At 40.0% G+C, this 22,736-nt stretch overlaps 1 protein-coding gene across 5 annotated transcripts in view; it reads left to right on the top strand.

The window, feature by feature from the left end:
- The window catches only part of LOC128702308 (G-protein coupled receptor moody), a 94,288-nt gene that overhangs the window by 57,556 nt on the left and 13,996 nt on the right, over positions 1-22,736 (top strand). For 2 of the 5 annotated variants that reach the window (XM_053796492.2, XM_053796490.2), the window contains exon 1: positions 22,182-22,267. The exons of 1 other annotated variant lie outside the window; for it this stretch is intronic. The gene's annotated coding sequence lies outside the window, so the exon portion shown is untranslated. Of the gene's footprint in view, positions 1-22,181; positions 22,281-22,736 lie in introns of those variants that run through there. 2 more of the 5 variants (XM_053796491.2, XM_070102087.1) reach the window with 2 other exon arrangements.

Here is a 22,736-nt window from a genome sequence, read left to right as displayed (position 1 = left end):
AAAAACTGTAAGGTTCTCCACATATACAAAGCAGAGCCAGAAAGATAAGCAGCTGCACATCCAGAGCTAACAGATAAGCACTGCTGATCACTGCTGCAACTGCAGTGATAAGCAGGACTGGTCACGGCCGCAACTGCAGTGGATCGATTCCAGGACCTTCAGCAGTACAACCTAAATATCTTAGGTACTAAAGTCTCCCAGTTCATACTGACACATCCTGTGTGATGGAATATGATAGGGAAACACAGCTAGCTTTTATTACCACTATGCAACTATTTAAATAAAAGGAATAGTAAGACACTTCAGATATAACCAGTCTTACTAAAAAAAAAATCCCTCACGTTCATCATGTCTGAGCAGACTAGCCACAACATCACACAATACTAGAATACTTGATAGACCTATATCATGTCTTATTTTCCTCCCTCCAGCTTTCCCTAGTGTCTCTTTCCCTACTTCACCTCTTGGTCTTCTTTCCCATCTCTCTTCTTACCAACTACCTACCCTCCCTCACCCCTGACACCGCCTAAGTGAGGCTGAATTATGAAAGTTTTACCTAAAGTTATGGAACTTCACGCACAAACAGAAAAAATGGGACTTATCCCGGCTCTGAAGGTGGGGTTAACTTTCCTCATTTCATAGTTCCTTGACAACAACAGCAAGAACAGTGCCAGCGAACCACCAGGATTCACCGTCAGGATTCACCCATAGATTGCGTCAGATAGTAAGTAAATTTATTTAGGTACAGGTCCACACAAGTACAATTATCATATATAGTAAGATAGCAATGAAATCATGATATAAATGATTCTGGATCATTTACCAAACTGGCCAGGATTCGACCCTACGAATATTGTCCCATCTCCAGAGACAACACAATACACGTGTCGCCTTACCACTTGAGCCAGCGATCCTACAAAGATCATGCATGCAGCAGAGCTACGTGTTTTTCTCATGATCCGAGGACACTCGTGGCAGTGGTATCTCAAGGATTAATTTCGGCCTCCTCTTGTTTAATAATATAGTAAGATATGTGGCAAATTGAGCATTTCACTAATAACCCGTACTTAGGAAGAATAAACTCTAGATAACGTTTTCTTCCGTTTAGGAGCATTGTCAAGTCAAAACTAGACGAGAATAAGCAGAGACCAGAAGGCAGGAGTGAGTATCAATAATAGAAGCACTACTGCTATTAGTAGCAGCTTCCCCTTCCATTAGTTTCCTTTTCCAAGTCCTGGTTATTTGTGAATTGTTCCAACCACGATATTAAGACTTATATTGTCAAAGGGAACAAACTAGCAAGTACACTTTTTAATAGGGTTGAAAGCCTATCGACTACATGACTGTCATTCACGAGAAGTGAAGAGGTGTTAGTGCATATACACTAAGACAACTCCTGCAGCTTGTGCTAACACATTCACCTACAATACTGATCACACACGAGCGTCTAATAATTGTTCTCTATGTAAAATAATTTCATTAATAACAAATTAGATGCCGTGGCATATAGTACACTAGCTGTTAGTGCATTACTAGTCTCGCCTGATATTACTAGTCTCGCCTGATATTACTAGTCTAAGTTGATATTACTAGTCTAACCTGACATTACTAGTCTAACCTGACATTACTAGTCTAACTTGATATTACTAGTCTCACCAGACTTTACTAGTCTCACCTGACCTTACTAGTCTCACCTGACCTTACTAGTCTCACCAGACATTACTAGTCTCACCTGACCTTACTAGTCTCACCAGACTTTACTAGTCTCACCTGACCTTACTAGTCTCACCTGACCTTACTAGTCTCACCAGACATTACTAGTCTCACCTGACCTTATTAGTCTCACCAGACATTACTAGTCTCACCTGACCTTACTAGTCTCACCTGACCTTATTAGTCTCACCAGACATTACTAGTCTCACCTGACTTTACTAGTCTCACCTGACCTTATTAGTCTCACCAGACATTACTAGTCTCACCTGACTTTACTAGTCTCACCTGACCTTACTAGTCTCACCTGACCTTATTAGTCTCACCAGACATTACTAGTCTCACCTGACCTTACTAGTCTCACCTGACCTTATTAGTCTCACCTGACCTTACTAGTCTCACCTGACCTTACTAGTCTCACCAGACATTACTAATCTCACCTAACATTAGCTCAGACAACAGCTAAAATTATGCAAATTCTTTGATAGGTTACGTAAATTAAAAATTAATTAAAATAATTAAAAATTAAAAATTTTAGAAAAATTTCTTTGGGGAAAAAGAACAACACTTTAGACTATTTCATTAATTCTAAATAATTAATAAATGACGCATTATATTACCTGTAATAATTACATTTCCTCTTAAAAATTTCGTCAACACAAATTCTTAGAAATATTAATCACTTTATTTACTAGTTATTCCAATAATTTTATCAGTCGGATGTAAGACACATTGTGTCTCAGGATATATACACCTTGAGACATATGTGTCTCAATGTATATTTATCTGGAGTTTATCTGGAGAGAGTTCCGGGGGTCAACGCCCCCGCGGCCCGGTCTGTGACCAGGCCTCCTTAGGTCAGTGTCCCAGGATGCGACCCACACCAGTCGACTAACACCCAGGTACCCATTTTACTGATGGGGAACATAGACAACAGGTGGAAAGAAACACGTCCAATGTTTCTACTCTGGCTGGGAATCGAACCCAGGCCCTCACCGTGTGAAGCGAGAGCGTTAACCACCAGGCCACCAGAGCCCCTGATTTAGGAAACGTTTCGCCACACATTGGCTTCATTAGCACAACACAAAGCAGAAATGGGTTAGGAGAGGTGGAGTTTGAAGTAATCAGTCCCTCAGCCTGGAATCAATGTGTTCAGTCCATCACTCCTGTAGAAAGATTCCCATATGTTGCATAAGTGTCTCAGTCTTCAACTTGTCGGTTTTCAAAACCATTTATCATATATGCCGATTTACTTTAATCCCTGTGTGATGAATGGTTTGAAAAACCGACAAGTTGAAGATTGAGACACTTATGCAGCATATGGGAATCTTTATTCAGGAAACGTTTCCTGAATAAAGATTCCCATATGCTGCATAAATGTCTCAATCTTCAACTTTAATCCCTAAAGTAGGGATTAAAGTCAACTCTCAGCCTGAGAGTTTACTTAAATCCCTACTTTAGGAATTGAGTGACAGTGAACAGGTGATGACCAGCCATTAAGGACCCTTGGGAAAGCAACAGGCTTTTAGCGCTGTTATGCAACTAGACAACAATGGTTCGCCCAGCAGGGGTCTAGTTCATTCCATTTGTTTACCACCTTGAGAATGGCAAAAAAAATCCTAGCATCTCATCAGTTCAGCTGTATTTTAGGTTCTTGTTTCCTTTCCACTTCCATTGTCTGGCATTTGTAACAGCTTGATTGATCCTGTCTGCTCTATTGAACCTCTAAGCCTCTTTTACGCAGATCCTGTAAGATTTCATCATTGCATACAGTCAGTCGCTTCCCCGAAAAACACATAGATATGAGGAGAAAAATATTAACAAGAGAGAAACAATGTCATGATAGCGACCCGTTGACGTCATATCCTTGAGGCTGTGTTCTCGTGTCTCTGGACACAAACTATTATGCACCTCAGTATACAGAAATCTTTTATCCGAGGATAATATTTGCCCGAAATATGTTATGGGTTGGGATTTTTTTTTTTCAGAGAATGGGGGTTACATATGGCATAATTTTTTATGATTCTGCAAACATTTTGTTTTAAGGAGTGGGCTAGGTTATAGCCAAATAGTGTTGCGTTTGCCAAAAATATCTATTGAGGTTTTGAGATCAAAATCCTCAAATTCAAAATTGTACGCCAACCAAAACTGCTAATGAGGCAACTTCATTTTTCCACTGGTAAATTTGTTAAATTCATATTTTAAGATTTGTTATATTGTCTTGTCTGAAGACTGTGCAATGCTGGCGTAGATCACCTCGTTTACAGGCTAGGAGTTGTTATCCTATCTTACCTCGCTTACAGGCTGGGAGCTGTTATCCTATCTTACCTCGTTTACAGGCTAGGAGCTGTTATCCTATCTTACCTCGTTTACAGGCTAGGAGCTGTTATCCTATTTTACCTCGTTTACAGGCTAGGAGCTGTTATCCTTCACCTCGTTTACAGGCTAGGAGCTGTTATCCTATCTTACCTCGTTTACAGGCTAGGAGCTGTTATCCTATCTTACCTCGTTCACAGGCTATGAGCTGTTATCCTATTTTACCTAGTTTACAGGCTAGGAGCTGTTATCCTTCACCTCGTTTACAGGCTAGGAGCTGTTATCCTATCTTACCTCGTTTACAGGCTAGGAGCTGTTATCCTATCTTACCTCGTTCACAGGCTATGAGCTGTTATCCTATTTTACCTAGTTTACAGGCTAGGAGCTGTTATCCTTCACCTCGTTTACAGGCTAGGAGCTGTTATCCTTCACCTCGTTTACAGGCTAGGAGCTGTTATCCTATCTTACCTCGTTTACAGACTAGGAGCTGTTATCCTATCTTACTTCGTTTACAGGCTAGGAGCTGTTATCCTTCACCTCGTTTACCCCTCAAGCGAGATTCCTTGATGCTGGTGAGGGGCTCTTGATCAAAGGAATTGGATCTGTGCTCCAGTTCCCTGAATTGAGCCTGGATACCTTCCATCCCCCCCACATGTGCTGTATAATCCTACGGGTTTAGCGCTCCCCCATGATTCTAATAATAACTCACCTCGTTTACAGGCTAGAAGCTGTGGTGACCCGGTGGCCTGGCTGGCAAAGCTCTCAATTCACACACGGAGGGCACAGGTTCGATTCCCGGCGGGGTGGAAACATTTCGACGCGTTTCCCTACACCTGTTGTCCTGTTCACCTAGCAGCAAATAGCTACCAGGGTGTTAGTCGACTGTTGTGGGTCGCATCCTCGGGGACAAGATTGAGGACCACAATGGAAATAAGACAGTCCTCGATGAAGCACTGACTTTCTTGGGTTATCCTGGGTGGCTAACCCTCCGGGGTTAAAAATCCCAACGAAATCTTATCCTTCACCTCGTTTACAGGCTAGAAACTGTTATCCTTCACCTCGTTTACAAGCTAGAAGCTATCATACATGGGCTCGCCTGCAGGATAGGAGCTATTATACAGGGTGTCCACAATAACAGTAGCTTCATCTGAAGCTACTAACTGTGAAAGATTATTTCAATAAACTTACATGATATACCTGTTTGAAATTAGGGAGTGTTTTCGTGGCCATTCTGTACTGTCTCAGCTCATTTACAGACTACATGCAGGAGCTGTTATCTTACATCAACTCATTTCAAAATCCAGCCGTATCTAAAATATACCACTCCACCAGGATATTACCCACAGCTGTCGGATGACATCCAAGTACCTGTTTACTGATAGGCAAACAGGGTCAACAGGTGTACGGAGACTTGCCGAATATACCTCAAGTACCCTTGATTGAGCCCGGGTCCTTCGGTTGTGAGCTGAAGGTGCTGTTACTAAGCTGGAAAACTTATAAACGACAGATACCAAAAATAGGTTTTGAGTGTATTAATTTTATCAATATCAACTAACATAAAACCACACAGAAAAAGTGTTACTAATTTCATATACATTATATATATATATATATATATATATAATATATATATATATATATATATATATATATATATATATATATATATATATATATATATTATATATATATATATATATAATGTGAAGGCTTACTCAGCCCTGTAACAACTTCAGTCAGTATTACCAAGGCTGGCTCCTCCTCAGGAAAATTAATGAACAGAAAAAGAAATAATAACAGACAATGATAAACACTTTATTATTTAGAAACGAAAAATGTAAAACAATAAAACATGAATAGGTATCCTAATTGAAAGAAAAATGAAAAATGAAACGAAAAAAATTACATTTGAACTCAACGCTAATGTAGGTATATCGTGGTAATGGGGTGTCAGGTGTTGGTGACACTGAGTGTTGTTGAAATCGTAGCCATTGCTGATGTGGGGGGGGTAGCAGGTGTTGGTGACCACCACTGGCTCGTTCTTCACAGAGTATAGCCGTGTGTAATTACTTAAGATGACAGGAAAACAGGTTCGTTACCACTGCTATGATGAGGGGTTAGGTCCTGTGTTGGCTTACATAACAGGTAAATAGACTAAACATGGGACGTCTCAGGACGTTAGTCCGTCTCCTATTCTTCTCGTTGGTTGGCAGGTGACCCTCTCTGTCATTCCAAGCTGTAATGAGAGACAGATTACCCACTGCTTAAGAAATCACTCTCCATGATAAGTACAATACCTAAAAGATGTGGTGATTATTAAAACATTTAACAGATAAAGAATGAAAGGACTAAGTTAATTATTGGTCAAAAGTGAAGCTTTCAACCAATAAGTCCACTAAAATATGATCAGGCGTGTACTTACAGTAGTATTGGGAGCTGTGAGTCGAGTGATTTACTGTTTGACCGGAGCCCCACGCGTCACTTTTTTTTTGGGGGGGGGGAAGAGGGAGGGGAAGGGATAGCGGGAGCTAGACTGACCCTACCTTAACAAGCAGCCGGCAATCAAACTATCACTTTCGGGGAGGGGGAAAAAGGGGGAGGGGGAATAGCGGGGGCTGGACTTACCCTACCTTAACAAGTAGCCGGCAATGAAACTATTGTTACTATATACTCCCTCCCTACTCCTATCTATTGAACTTTTCCCTCACACTCCCCCATACCAAGACTTATAGTCAAGGAGTATAAGAAGAATAGGCGAGGAAAAAGTTCTAACACGTGGAAGCCGCATAAGGCAACAAATCTTCTACTGACTGTCACGATTTAACCAGTCAGATAAATAATTGGATGAACCATTGATATACACAATATGGAACTTAAAAGCCTGGAGTGCCAATGTCCACCTCAAGAGGCGACTGTTGGTTCCCTTAAAAGTTTCTAGGTATATCAAAGGTTTGTGGTCCGTTTCTAAAATGAATTCTTTTCCCAGCAAATAAAATTTAAGTTTGGAGATACCCCACACAAGGGCCAAACATTCCTTTTCTATGGTGGAGTATCTCGTTTCTGCGGGAAGGAAGTTTTAAATTTAATAAATATACAGGATTTAGGAGTGTGTGTATTTTGTGCATTAAGCACTTGACACCTATTGCTAGAACTATACTTCTTTGTAACCTGAGAATACATGCTTGGCCAAAAATAAGTGAGCTTGAGTTTATGCCACGTCTTACGATGGGCCAAGTGTTTGGTCACTGGCAAATCATGGGCCATTTGAAGAACAGTCTCTCGACATGGTTTAGGAACAATAAGTAGGGAATAATCTATCACTGAAGAATGAGATTTAAATACAGATTTATGTAAGATACCATTAATATATTCAAACTTATGAGATACGTATCTCCCATGGATAACTTTGTTGTTAAAAGCTTGATTATTACAATCCCGAAGTGAAGGGCAATTGCGCTGTATATTGACAAAGTCATCCTTGGATATAAAATCTGGGAAAATAAAAGGACTCACGATGGGAGAAGAGGAGGTAGGAGAAACCGGGGTTATGGTCTGAGCCCTAGTCAAGACATTGAGAGTGCCGGAGGCAATACCCTTACTCTCACTCGATGAGTGGACATGTGATCCTGCTACCTCGCTATCGAGAGCAGTATCATCTGTTTCCACCCCCAAATGAACAGTACGAGACAATGCAGCTTCCGGTGCAGAATTGTTAAGAGGATTATTTAACTTGCAAGGAAGAGGAGCTGGGAAACTTAGATCCACGGGTGGTGATGAAGGATCCGCCTCTGAAGGAAGAACGGCACCTTTAATGTTACCCACTATTATAGAACAAGTAATTGGGGCTAGTACCGCATTAGTCCAACCGGTGAACCATTTAGTTTTCAAGTAACAACGTATTGTAGGGAAAGTATTTCCACGACCCAAGTAATCTGAAAGAATAGAGGACACACGAGAGGTTTTAAAGGGAACAGTTTGTCCGAAATTACGATGCACGTACATCCAGTGTCACGTAATATATCAGAGACTTTTATACCATTAACTGTTCCTGAACAGAAGGGTGCTTGGTCATTACCGTCAACAAAACATCTTCCAACTTTCTCTATTTTCTTGGAAGGACAATCTAGACGTTTATGTCCGATACCACCACTTCCATGACAGGTTGGTATAATAGCTGGTGACTTTGCTTCTACTGTAGGCTTCTTAATCTTTGATTCAAGTGAACCATTGCCCTTAAGGTTCGATCCCTTTAGGTCTTTATAGGAATTGTGAGCCTCAGCATACAGGTCAGCAGCCTCAGCAACTTCCTCAGCTTTAATCAGGTTACGTTCTCTGATGAATGTTCTTATCTGGTGGGGAAAAGCTGTCTGGAACTGGTCAGCAACCATGAAGTCTCTAAGAGATTCATAACTGCGATCAATTCCTGAACTCTCTATCCAAAAGTCGAACAAACGAAAGAGTGTTACCTGTAACTGCTGAAAGTTCTGGCCAGGCTGTAAGGTGGCATACCTGAAATCTTTCCTGTAAGAATTAGTGGTTTTTTGATATGCTTTAAGGACTGCCTTCTTCAGTAGGTTATAATTACATATGATATCCTGCGACAAAGTTGCATAGATATTCAAAGCTGTACCGGAAAATAACATTCCTAACCTGGTAGCCCAGGTGTCAGCAGGCCATTCACAGAGGGTAGCGGTATTTTCAAACCTGATGATGTATGAAGTAATGTTTTCACCCTCTGTGAAGGGAGGTAAATTAGGTGTTGGAATATGTGCACTAGCTGTATGATGTTCAATTACTCCTTTAATTGTTGTTGTGTAAGAGTTAACTTTTTATTCTCTAATTCAAGGCGAGCTTTTTCGAGCTCGTGATCCTTTTCTCTCTCTATTAACTCAAGTTCTCTAGCTTTTTCCTCACGTTCTCTAGCTTTTTCCTCACATTCTCTAGCTTTTTCCTCAACTTCTCTATCCTTTGCTCTTTCCTCAAGTTCTCTTAATTTAACTTGTTCCTCACGTACTTTAGCTTGTTCCTCACGTACTCTAGCTCTCTCCTCACGATCAAGTCTATCACGCTCATTTTTGTCTTCTCTCTCTCTTTCTAACTGTCTATCTTGGTTTTCTCTTTCAATTCGATCTCTCTCCTTTTTATCCTCTCTTTCTCTTTCTGTCTTTCTTGATTCTCTCTATTCTTTCTCTCTCCTTATTATCTTCTCTTTCGATTCTCTCTCTCTCTCTTTCAAGTCTTTCCTGGATCTTAGCACTAATGAAAGATTCTAAATTTTTCCCTGTTATTCCTAACTTACTTCCAGCATTCATCCAAAACTGGTATTCCTCCATGCTTGCAAGAATAACTTAAACTATCAGGGGAAATGAAACGGGTATTAAAGAAAACAGATGGTTCAATTCCTGCTCTGCTCAAACTGTAAATAAACCAGAGGGCTCGATCCCTAGTTCAATTAAACAATATGTATTAATTAAAACGAAGGGTTCTATGCCGGCTCTGAGCAAACAGTAAATAGAATGGGGTCACTTGACCATCCAATCTTCTCACGAACAAATCAAGAGTGTCCTACGACAGTTCCCATCATATAATAAAGAGCTCAATGAAACAAATTGTCACTGGAAAATCTCGGGTCCCTAGAGTCTAATCCTCCAAAGTGTTCCAAGCTCGAAAAAAGGTGGCAGAATTAAATATTATATCCTGCCTGACTTGACTTACAATAAATTGAGACTATAACAATCATCAAATCTTTTAAATACCTGTACCATAGTCCTACCATAGAGAATGATTACTCATGGCTGGTGGTAACCGTCTGTGGTATGCGGTGTTGAAGTTTCAATGGTAGATTCGAGATGGAATTGAATCTTGATTCAGTAGAGTTGATCCTGGCAAGGTCGCCACTTGTGAAGGCTTACTCAGCCCTGTAACAACTTCGGTCAGTATTACCAAGGCTGGCTCCTCCTCAGGAAAATTAATGAATAGAAAAAGAAATAATAACAGACAATGATAAACACTTTATTATTTAGAAATGGAAAATGTAAAACAATAAAACATGAATAGGTATCCTAATTGAAAGAAAAATGAAAATGAAATGAAAAAAATTACATTTGAACTCAACGCTAATATAGGTATATCGTGGTAATGGGGTGTCAGGTGTTGGTGACACTGAGTGTTGTTGAAATCGTAGCCATTGCTGATGTGGGGGGGGTAGCAGGTGTTGGTGACCACCACTGGCTCGTTCTTCACAGAGTATAGCCGTGTGTAATTACTTAAGATGATAGGAAAACAGGTTCGTTACCACTGCTATGATGAGGGGTTAGGTCCTGTGTTGGCTTACATAACAGGTAAATAGACTAAACATGGGACGTCTCAGGACGTTAGTCCATCTCCTATTCTTCTCGTTGGTTGGCAGGTGACCCTCTCTGTTATTCCAAGCTGTAATAAGAGACAGATTACCCACTGCTTAAGAAATCACTCTCCATGATAAGTACAATACCTAAAAGATGTGGTGATTATTAAAACATTTAACAGATAAAGAATGAAAGGACTAAGTTAATTATTGGTCAAAAGTGAAGCTTTCAACCAATAAGTCCACTAAAATATGATCAGGCGTGTACTTAAGTAGTGTTGGGAGCTGTGAGTCGAGTGATTTACTGTTTGACCTAAGCCCCACGCGTCACCTTTTGGGGGGGGGGGAAGGGATAGCGGGAGCTAGACTGGCCCTACCTTAACAAGCAGCCGGCAATCAAACTATCACTTTCCGGGAGGGGGAAAAAGGGGGGAGGGGGAATAGTGGGAGCTGGACTTACCCTACCTTAACAAGTAGCCGGCAATGAAACTATTGTTACTATATACTCCCTCCCTACTCCTATCTATTGAACTTTTCCCTCATATATATATATGTATATATGTGTATATGTATATATATATATGTATATATATATGTATATATATATACATATATATTCTTTCTTTCAACACACCGGCCGTATCCCACCGAGGCGGGGTGGCCCAAAAGGAAAAACGAAAGTTTCTCCCTTTACATTTAGTAATATATACAGGAGAAGAGGTTACTAGCCCCTTGCTCCCGGCATTTTAGTCGCCTCTTACAACACGCATGGCTTACGGAGGAAGAATTCTGTTCCACTTCCCCATGGAGATAAGAGGAAATAAACAAGAATAAGAACTAGAAAGAAAATAGAAGAAAACCCAGAGGGGTGTGTATATATGTGCTTGTACATGTATGTGTAGTGTGACCTAAGTGTAAGTAGAAGTAGCAAGACTTACCTGTAATCTTGCATATTTATGAGACAGAAAAATGGACACAAGCAATCCTACCATCATGTAAAACAATTACAGGTTTCCGTTTTACACTCACTTGGCAGGACGGTAGTACCTCCCTGGGTGGTTGCTGTCTACCAACCTACTACATATATATATATACATATATATATATATACATATATATATATATACATATATATATACATATATATACATATATATATATATATACATATATATATATGTCGTGCCGAATAGGCAGAACTTGCGATCTTGGCTTAAATAGCAACGCTCATCTTGCCATATAGGACAAGTGAAAATTTGTGTATGCAATAATTTCGCCAAAATCATTCTGAACCTAACGAGAAAAATATATATGATTGTGTTTGTTTAGTACTAAATTATTGTAAACGTATTTAAAATATATTTAGTTGGTTTAGGCTAAAATAAATTGCTCTTGTTATAATAAGGTTAGGTAAGTTTTGTAAGATTCTTTTGGTCCAAAATTAAAATTTTTTCATTAACATTAGTGAAAAAAAATATCTTTAAACGTATAAGAGAAAATTTCAGAAAGGACTCAATTTTAAATGAGTTCTTGCTAATTGACCAGTTTTACATATTCGGCACGACATATATATATATATATATATATATATATATATATATATATATATATATATATATATATATATATATATATCTTAATTAAAATTGTCCATAAACAGTACATTGTACACTTGCTGCAGTACATGTGAGTTTTTTCCTATAAATGCATAGTGTTCAGCTGTATATTGATTTTATTTTCAATCCGTATGAAAGACATTTTTTGTACGGTTCACGGTTCAGGAATTGTTGCAAGTGATATGAGCTTTCGGGAGTGTTGTCAATCTTTATTTTTCTTGTCCAGTGTTTCAGTGATGGTAGGAGAGGTAACACAGTGTTTCAGTGATGGTAGGAGAGGTAACACAGTGTTTCAGTGATGGTAGGAGAGGTAACACAGTGTTTCAGTGATGGTAGGAGAGGTAACACAGTGTTTCAGTGATGGTAGGAAAGGTAACACAGTGTTTCAGTGATGGTAGGAGAGGTAACACAGTGTTTCAGTGATGGTAGGAGAAGTAACACAGTGTTTCAGTGATGGTAGGAGAGGTAACACAGTGTTTCAGTGATGGTAGGAAAGGTAACACAGTGTTTCAGTGATGGTAGGAGAGGTAACACAGTGTTTCAGTGATGGTAGGAGAGGTAACAGTGTTTTAGTGATGGTAGGAGAGATAACACAGTGTTTCAGTGATGGTAGGAGAGGTAACACAGTGTTTCAGTGATGGTAGGAGAGGTAACAGTGTTTTAGTGATGGTAGGAGAGGTAACACAGTGTTTCAGTGATGGTAGGAGAGGTAACAGTGTTTCAGTGATGGTAGGAGAGGTAACTCAGTGTTTCAATGATGGTAGGAGAGGTAACACAGTGTTTCAGTGATGGTAGGAGAGGTAACACAGTGTTTCAGTGATGGTAGGAGAGGTAACACAGTGTTTCAGTGATGGTAGGAGAGGTAACAGTATTTCAGTGATGGTAGGAGAGGTAACACAGTGTTTCAGTGATGGTAGAAGAGGTAACACAGTGTTCCAGTGATGGTAGGAGAGGTAACAGTGTTTTAGTGATGGTAGGAGAGGTAACACAGTGTTACAGTGATGGTAGGAGAGGTAACAGTGTTTCAGTGATGGTAGGAGAGGTAACACAGTGTTACAGTGATTGTAGGAGAGGTAACACAGTGTTTCAGTGATGGTAGGAGAGGTAACACAGTGTTTTAGTGATGGTAGGAGAGGTAACACAGTGTTTCAGTGATGGTAGTAGAGGTAACACAGTGTTTCAGTGATGGTAGGAGAGGTAACACAGTGTTTCAGTGATGGTAGGAGAGGTAACAGTGTTTCAGTGATGGTAGGAGAGGTAACACAGTGTTACAGAGATGGTAGGAGAGGTAACAGTGTTTCAGTGATGGTAGGAGAGGTAACACAGTGTTTCAGTGATGGTAGGAGAGGTAACACAGTGTTTCAGTGATGGTAGGAGAGGTAACACAGTGTTTCAGTGATGGTAGGAGAGGAAACACAGTGTTTCAGTGATGGTAGGAGAGGTAACACAGTGTTTCAGTGATGGTAGGAGAGGTAACACAGTGTTACAGTGATGGTAGGAGAGGTAACAGTGTTTCAGTGATGGTAGGAGAGGTAACACAGTGTTACAGTGATGGTAGGAGAGGTAACACAGTGTTTCAGTGATGGTAGGAGAGGTAACAGTGTTTTAGTGATGGTAGGAGAGGTAACACAGTGTTTCAGTGATGGTAGGAGAGGTAACACAGTGTTTCAATGATGGTAGGAGAGGTAACACATTGTTACAGTGATGGTAGGAGAGGTAACACAGTGTTTCAGTGATGGTAGGAGAGGTAATACAGTGTTTCAGTGATGGTAGGAGAGGTAACACAGTGTTTCAGTGATGGTAGGAGAGGTAACAGTGTTTTAGTGATGGTAGGAGAGGTAACACAGTGTTTCAGTGATGGTAGGAGAGGTAACACAGTGTTTCAGTGATGGTAGGAGAGGTAACAGTGTTTCAGTGATGGTAGGAGAGGTAACACAGTGTTACAGTGATGGTAGGAGAGGTAACACAGTGTTTCAGTGATGGTAGGAGAGGTAACACAGTGTTTCAGTGATGGTAGGAGAGGTAACAGTGTTTCAGTGATGGTAGGAGAGGTAACACAGTGTTTCAGTGATGGTAGGAGAGGTAACAGTGTTTCAGTGATGGTAGGAGAGGTAACACAGTGTTACTGTGATGGTAGGAGAGGTAACACAGTGTTTCAGTGATGGTAGGAGAGGTAACACAGTGTTACAGTGATGGTAGGAGAGGTAACACAGTGTTTCAGTGATGGTTGGAGAGGTAACAGTGTTTCAGTGATGGTAGGAGAGGTAACACAGTGTTACAGTGATGGTAGGAGAGGTAACACAGTGTTTCAGTGATGGTTGGAGAGGTAACAGTGTTTCAGTGATGGTAGGAGAGGTAACACAGTGTTACAGTGATGGTAGGAGAGGTAACACAGTGTTTCAGTGATTGTAGGAGAGGTAACACAGTGTTTCAGTGATGGTAGGAGAGGTAACACAGTGTTTCAGTGATGGTAGGAGAGGTAACAGTGTTTCAGTGATGGTAGGAGAGGTAACACAGTGTTTCAGTGATTGTAGGAGAGGTAACACAGTGTTTCAGTGATGGTAGGAGAGGTAACAGTGTTTCAGTGATGGTAGGAAAGGTAACAGTGTTTCAGTGATGGTAGGAGAGGTAACACAGTGTTTCAGTGATGGTAGGAGAGGTAACACAGTGTTTCAGTGATGGTAGGAGAGGTAACACAGTGTTTCAGTGATGGTAGGAGAGGTAACACAGTGTTTCAGTGATAGTAGGAGAGGTAACACAGTGTTTCAGTGATGGTAGGAGAGGTAAAACAGTGTTTCAGTGATGGTAGGAGAGGTAACACAGTGTTTCAGTGATGGTAGGAGAGGTAACAGTGTTTCAGTGATGGTAGGAGAGGTAACACAGTGTTTCAGTGATGGTAGGAGAGGTAACACAGTGTTTCAGTGATGGTAGGAGAGGTAACACAGTGTTTCAGTGATGGTAGGAGAGGTAACAGTGTTTCAGTGATGGTAGGAGAGGTAACACAGTGTTTCAGTGATGGTAGGAGAGGTAACAGTGTTTCAGTGATGGTAGGAGAGGTAACACAGTGTTTCAGTGATGGTAGGAGAGGTAACAGTGTTTCAGTGATGGTAGGAGAGGTAACACAGTGTTACAGTGATGGTAGGAGAGGTAACAGTGTTTCAGTGATGGTAGGAGAGGTAACACAGTGTTTCAGTGATGGTAGGAGAGGTAACAGTGTTTCAGTGATGGTAGGAGAGGTAACACAGTGTTTCAGTGATGGTAGGAGAGGTAACACAGTGTTGCAGTGATGGTAGGAGAGGTAACACAGTGTTACAGTGATGGTAGGAGAGGTAACACAGTGTTTCAGTGATGGTAGGAGAGGTAACACAGTGTTACAGTGATGGTAGGAGAGGTAACAGTGTTTCAGTGATGGTAGGAGAGGTAACACAGTGTTTCAGTGATGGTAGGAGAGGTAACACAGTGTTACAGTGATGGTAGGAGAGGTAACAGTGTTTCAGTGATGGTAGGAGAGGTAACAGTGTTTCAGTGATGGTAGGAGAGGTAACACAGTCTTTCAGTGATGGTAGGAGAGGTAACAGTGTTTCAGTGATGGTAGGAGAGGTAACACAGTGTTTCAGTGATGGTAGGAGAGGTAACAGTGTTTCAGTGATGGTAGGAGAGGTAACACAGTGTTACAGTGATGGTAGGAGAGGTAACAGTGTTTCAGTGATGGTAGGAGAGGTAACACAGTGTTTCAGTGATGGTAGGAGAGGTAACAGTGTTTCAGTGATGGTAGGAGAGGTAACACAGTGTTTCAGTGATGGTAGGAGAGGTAACACAGTGTTGCAGTGATGGTAGGAGAGGTAACACAGTGTTACAGTGATGGTAGGAGAGGTAACACAGTGTTTCAGTGATGGTAGGAGAGGTAACACAGTGTTACAGTGATGGTAGGAGAGGTAACACAGTGTTTCAGTGATGATAGGAGAGGTAACACAGTGTTACAGTGATGGTAGGAGAGGTAACAGTGTTTCAGTGTTGGTAGGAGAGGTAACACAGTGTTTCAGTGATGGTAGGAGAGGTAACACAGTGTTTCAGTGATGGTAGGAGAGGTAACACAGTGTTACAGTGATGGTAGGAGAGGTAACAGTGTTTCAGTGATGGTAGGAGAGGTAACAGTGTTTCAGTGATGGTAGGAGAGGTAACACAGTGTTTCAGTGATGGTAGGAGAGGTTTTTAAAATGGATATATATAAATACTGCTTTTTCAATAGAATTGTTAATAAGCAGAATAAATTCATTACATAACAAATCGTGCTCATTGTTTCTCGCTATTTACAAATAGGTATATACACCAAAATTATATCTCCAGGTGTATATACACAGAGATATACACCAAAATATGTATCTCTGAAGAATAATATATTTATAATGTTAGTGTACAGGCAAAATATAGCCTTCATGACCCCAGTGCATGTGATGAATGGTTTTGAAAACCGACAAGTTGAAGAATTGAGACACTTATGCAACACATGGGAATCTTTATTGAAGAAACGTTTCGCCACACAGTGGCTTCATCAGTCCAATACAAAGTAGAAATGGGTAAGGAGAGTAGAAGTATGAGGTAATCAGTCCCTCAACCTGGATTCGATGTGTTCAGTCCATCACTCTTATTATGAAACGTTTCGCCTACACAGTAGGCTTCTTCAGTCAAGTACAGAAAAGTTGATAGAAGCAGAAGATACTTGAAGACGATGTAATCAGTCCATCACCCTCAAAGTTTTGAGGTGGTCAGTCCCTCAGTGATGGACTGAACACATCGAATCCAGGTTGAGGGACTGATTACCTCATACTTCTACTCTCCTTACCCATTTCTACTTTGTATTGGACTGATGAAGCCACTGTGTGGCGAAACGTTTCTTCAATAAAGATTCCCATGTGTTGCATAAGTGTCTCAATACCCCAGTGCAGATGATTAACTAATTTTTATTTGCAAAATCGCTTATCTCTGACCTCATTCATACAACTCACACAAAAACTTTTGTGCATCCCTCATTGTTTTGTTACTTATCTTCAAGTTTTGTAACAAATGAGGGCATTCGCAATATACACTAAGCTACACTATACTACACTAAATTGCGCTTTTCAAAACCCGTAATTTGTGTATAGGTGAAGTCGCTCCTTGCATAAGGGTTGCCATGTTGCTGATGTAAGCTGGACATCGTTTTGCGCAAATAATGCATATGTAATAAAATAGTTTCGGCGGCTATAAACGAAAACTGGACTGTATTTTTGAACTGGCAAGAAACGTGTACTATACCAAGTTCTTTACGCTGCACAACACTTCATAGATTACATTCGTGTTTCGTAAAATTTTTGACGTGCTGAAAGATAATGTTTCTTTTCATTAAAGCTGTAAGTTTAACATCCATTTCCCTTTAAGTCCAACTGAATATTACTGAAATATAAATCTATATTCTAATGTTAAGACAAATCGCGAAAAAGAATCGTTATCCCCCATCCATTACAAATTTTGGTTATTAGCATTTTTGAATAGAAACAATTGTTTTTTTTTTCTTACGTTTTCGCCTTCAAAAAAATCCAAATAAAAGACTGGCAAACAAGATATTCATTTTTTGGCCAAGTAAAATCCTTTCAGAAAAACGTATCAAAATATTTTTCAGTCTGATCCAGAGTAAACTAACAGCATAGGCTCCATGAGAAATTATTTTAATCTAGTTCGGAAGATAGTGATCTGACATCATCCGTGTTCTCTTTCATCTACTGGTTAATTACTGCACTAATCCCAGGTGTACATCCGTGGGTGCAGGCACTCGCATGTTCACCAACAATAACATACTATGCACGCACGCTCCAGCCTCAGTAATTATCACTAAGTCTGCAGTAAGCAATAAATTAACGTTGGTAACGCAGGCCAAACAATTCTATGGCGTTGCTTGCTGGTGTGCCTGCGTGGTTTTTTTTTATGTGTTGGGAAGTAAATCCTGTCATCAAATGTAGATGAGACACTAATGCATAAGTTTAAGGCTTTTTTTGAGGAATGTTTCGTAACTAGTAGCTTATTTTGTGAGGTGATATTTAAGAATAAAATCACAATACTGTGTTTACTATTAATTCTATTGCTGCTGGTGCTGCTGCTGCTCCCGCTCCTCCTCCTGCTTCTGCTCCTGCTCCTGCTTCTTCTCCTGATGCTGCTCCTCCTCCGTCCCCTTTCTCGTATTGTCTTTTTGCATTCTCTACTCTCTCGTCCCAGTTGTGACTTAAGAATGGTCCAGGACGGATCGAAACGTCGTCATAAAGTGATTTGTGATATTTTTTTTTTTACAAGGTGGACCGGAAGCCAACATATGACAAAAAGTTCCACAGAGTCATTATGTGACTGAGGTTCACGTTAGGAGAAATATGCATATTTCTCCTGGTAAATTTAAAATATACTGAGATTAAGACCCGCGTCAGAATAAATATTCACATGTCTCCTGACACACAATACTGACTGCTGATGTTAGATTCTAATTGATTTGCTTCTTCAGGAGCCATGACTTCTTCAGAAACTCGAGCATATTTGAGGTGTTAGCACCTTTAGGGGCCCTAGCTCTTTCAGGGACCTTAGCACCTGCAGAGGCCCTAGCACCTTCAGAGGCCGCAGGAGTCCTGAGCACCTTCAAGAACCTCAGCATCTCCAGACGCCCCAACACCTTCAGTACACCCCATCATATTCAGGAGTCCTAGCACCTTCGTGGGCCCCTATTGTTTTCAGTAGCCTCAGCACTCTCAGGAGTCCCAGCACCTTCTTGAACTTCAACATCATCAGAAGTCAACGCGACCTCAAAAAGCACGTCAAGACAAGAAATCACATCAACATCCGGAGCCACGTCAACTTCAAGAGCCACGGCCCCTTTAGTAGATCTAACACTTTCAGAAGTTCCAGGGGCTTCAAGAAAGCTTGCACTTTCAGAGTTCCAGCACGTTCAATTGCCTCAGCACCTCTGAGAGCCCAGAACAATCAGGAGCCCAGCATCTTCAGGATCCCACACCTTCAAGAGAGTCAGTAACAATCTGGAAGGTAACAAAGTTGGTTTGGCAGGCTAATCTTCCGAAGAACCTCCTCGGGATGCTATAAGTTCGGCCTCAGCTGTGTCTTGTTCAGTGAGGCTCCAACAGCTGCCAGGAACCAACAGCATCTATACTAACTTTGGCACCACGAACTTCCGGCACTCTACAGCGAAATACTCGTGGCACCGGCCATCGTATCTCGAATGTTTTCGATGAAAATGCGCATGAATTTCCATACAGTTCCTAGAGAGTGTGACTGGTACATCACGAAGTCGCTTGGAATTTTCTTTTCAGGAGAAATTACATGTAAGTGATTAGATACATCTGAGCGCTTTCATGTGCTTACACACACACATCTTCAGAAGATACATGTGTAAACACTTGAAAGAGGCTAGGTGTTTTACCTATTTTCATCGGGTATTCAAACAGAAGGCTGAAATTAATCCTTGAGCATACAAACGCCACGAGTGTCCTCGCAACATGAAACAAGCCTAGTTCGCTAGACTCATGTTGTTGTAGGATCGATAGCTCAGGTGGTAAGGTGACAAGTACATTGTGTGGACTCTTGAGGCGGGACAACGTGTCGTGAGGTTGAATCCTGGCATGTCGCAATTTGGTAAATGATGCAGAACTACTTGTTCCGTGGTTACATACACATATATATATATATATATATATATATATATATATATATATATATATATATATATATATATATATATATATATATATATATATATACAATTAGACAGAGAGGGACAAGAAAATAAATTTTCCAGACAAACATATAATGAAGCAATTGTTGAACCATTACAATACACGGTAGACACTGAGTTTCTGTCTACCTTCAGATTGTAGACAACACAACAATTACAGTACAAGAAACGAGGCTTCAGAGAATTATTAGAACACGCGACCTGGTGAACACGTAACCAGTGACTGACAAAGGAGTGCATCTCGTGCCCTGAAACCATTACTTATCTATGTCACATGGGCCAATTCCAGTCTGTATACCCTCTCATTTGCATATATTCGATTTCACAGAGTTAACAAGTCAATTTTTCATGTCTTCTCTCCTGTTTATTTTCATAAAGCTATTGTAAAGTATTCCAAAAATAGAGACGCTTTATTTTAAAGAGAAAACGAGAAGAATGGAAAAAGATTTCTTTGTACTCACCTATATATATATATATATATATATATATATATATATATATATATATATATATATATATATATATATATATATGTCGTGCCGAATATGCAAAACTGGTCAATTAGCAAGAACTCATTTAAAATTAAGTGCTTTCTGAAATTTTCTCTTATGCGTTTAAAGATATATTTTTTTCATTAATGTTAGTGTAAAAAAATTTAATTTTGCACCAAAAGGAACTTAGAAAACTTACCTAACCTTATTATAACAGGAACAATTTATTTTAGCCTAACCCAACTAAATATATTTTAGATTTGTTTACGATAATTTAATATTAAACAAACACAGTGAAATATATTTTTTTTGTTAGGTTCAGAATAATTTTGGCGAAATTATTGCATACACAAATTTTCACTTGTCCTATATGGCAAGATGAACGTTGCTATTTAAGCCAAGATCGCAAGTTCCGCCTATTCGGCACGACATATATATATATATATATATATATATATATATATATATATATATATATATATATATATATATATATATATATAATGTGCGTGTGTGTACTCACCCACCTAATTGTACTCACTTAATTGTGGTTGCAGGGGTCGAGACTCAGCTCCTGGCCCCGCATATATATATATATATATATATATATATATATATATATATATATATATATATATATATATATATACATACATACACTGATCTCTGGCTGAAGGAGACTCGAACCTACGAACCTTGGAACAAGGTACGCAGTGCTTTACCAATCTACCCACACTGGACCAATACCTTGGTGTCCAGCTTGCGCTAGACTTTGATCCAAGGCAGCCAGCTTTCAGGAAGAAGGCTTACAGCTTTTCATCTCATCCCCTGCATGCATTAGCCTTACTAGAGATATTAACAATGCAAGGAATTCGCAAGAGCAGGCGAAATATACACAAACACTGTAAGCCTTCTCCCTGAAAGCTGGCTGCCTTGAATCAAAGTCTAGCGCAAGCTGGACACCAAGGTATTGGTCCAGTGTGGGTAGATTGGTAAAGCACTGTGTACCTTGTTCCAAGGTTCGTAGGTTCGAGTCTCCTTCAGCCAGAGATCAGTGTTTGTGCATATTTCACCTGCTCTTGCGAATTCCTTGCATATATATAAATATATATATATATATATATATATATATATATATATATATGTGTGTGTGTGTGTGTGTGTGTGTGTGTGTGTGTGTGTGTGTGTGTGTGTGTGTGTGTGTTTAGAGATAAACATGAAATAAATAAAAAATTACACAAAATATTAATTAACAAATCAGACGATAAATTGCAGAAATTATTGTAAATAATAATTAACAGTACATAGTAGCTATGAGCAGTAGTAACAACGTAGTTGTTTTCCAGACATATATTATGAATATTTCCCAGCGCTCTACTCCATTATGAGGAACAATATTGTAAACCTGCCAGCAGTGATATATGGCTACTCGGCACTACCCTGCGTCTTGCTGGAAATCTTGGTTGCCGCAGGGGTCATACCTCCGTCTCGCTGCCGCAGATTTGTAACCTACTCTGCGGAGTATCGAGGCTGCCGCAGGGCTTGAACCTGCGTCCTTTGCTAATATAATAAAAATAATAATAATCTTTATTTCTACTAGTACATGTACAAGGTATACAAGCCTAGCTGACATCAGTTGACTTACTATTGTAAAGAAAACCCCTTGTTACGCAGAGCATTTCGGGCAAATTAGGTCAATTTTGTCTCAGGATGCGACTCACATCAGTCGACTAACACCCAGATACCTATTTTACTGATAGGTGAAAAACAGGTGTCTTAAGGAAAAACGTCCTAATATTTCCACCTGTACCAGGGATCGACTCCTGGACCTCAGTGTATGAGGTGGATGCGCTACCAGTTGAGCTACGGGACACCTTAATAAGCTCAGCCTCCATGACGTGACAGGATGCAACGTAACCAACACTTTGTAGTAAGTTAGTGTCTCCCAAGACTCTGCCTGAAGAACTAGTCTGCACATCTTGTTCCATGGCACACTGTTCAACCATAACATTCTTCTCTTAATGTAAGCTTGCAAGGTAATAGTAGTAGCAACAGTAACAATAGTAGTAGTAATAGTGACAACAGTAGTGGTAGTAGCATTTAATACCATTAACTTCATTAATTTTATTAATATAATAGGTATGCTCTAAACCCGTGCATGTCATGCAGCTCCTGACTCCACAGTGTTATGGCCAAGATATATCTGGATTTTATACACAAGAGGTCAGCGCATGTTATCTTGTAGTGTCTACGAGAGATCAACATACGTTATATCCACTCACGATACCTCACTGTGGGTTATTGTGGAATAAAACCTAAGTCAGAGAATCATATATACTCCGAGAGGTGTATATGTCTCTGTATATGTGCTTAAAGTTCACTTCAATTCCTGTTTTAGGATTTAAATGAACAAATGGCATGCAGCCTTAAATGACCCTCGTGTAGCCGATAGGTTTTAAAACCCACTGTCAGGGATTCTTATCCTGACGATT

This window comes from Cherax quadricarinatus, chromosome 80 (assembly GCF_038502225.1).
Source record: "Cherax quadricarinatus isolate ZL_2023a chromosome 80, ASM3850222v1, whole genome shotgun sequence".
Classification (NCBI taxonomy): Eukaryota; Metazoa; Arthropoda; class Malacostraca; order Decapoda; family Parastacidae; genus Cherax; species Cherax quadricarinatus.
Note: the sequence above shows the minus strand (reverse complement) of the source record. Positions and strands in the feature narration are given on the sequence as shown.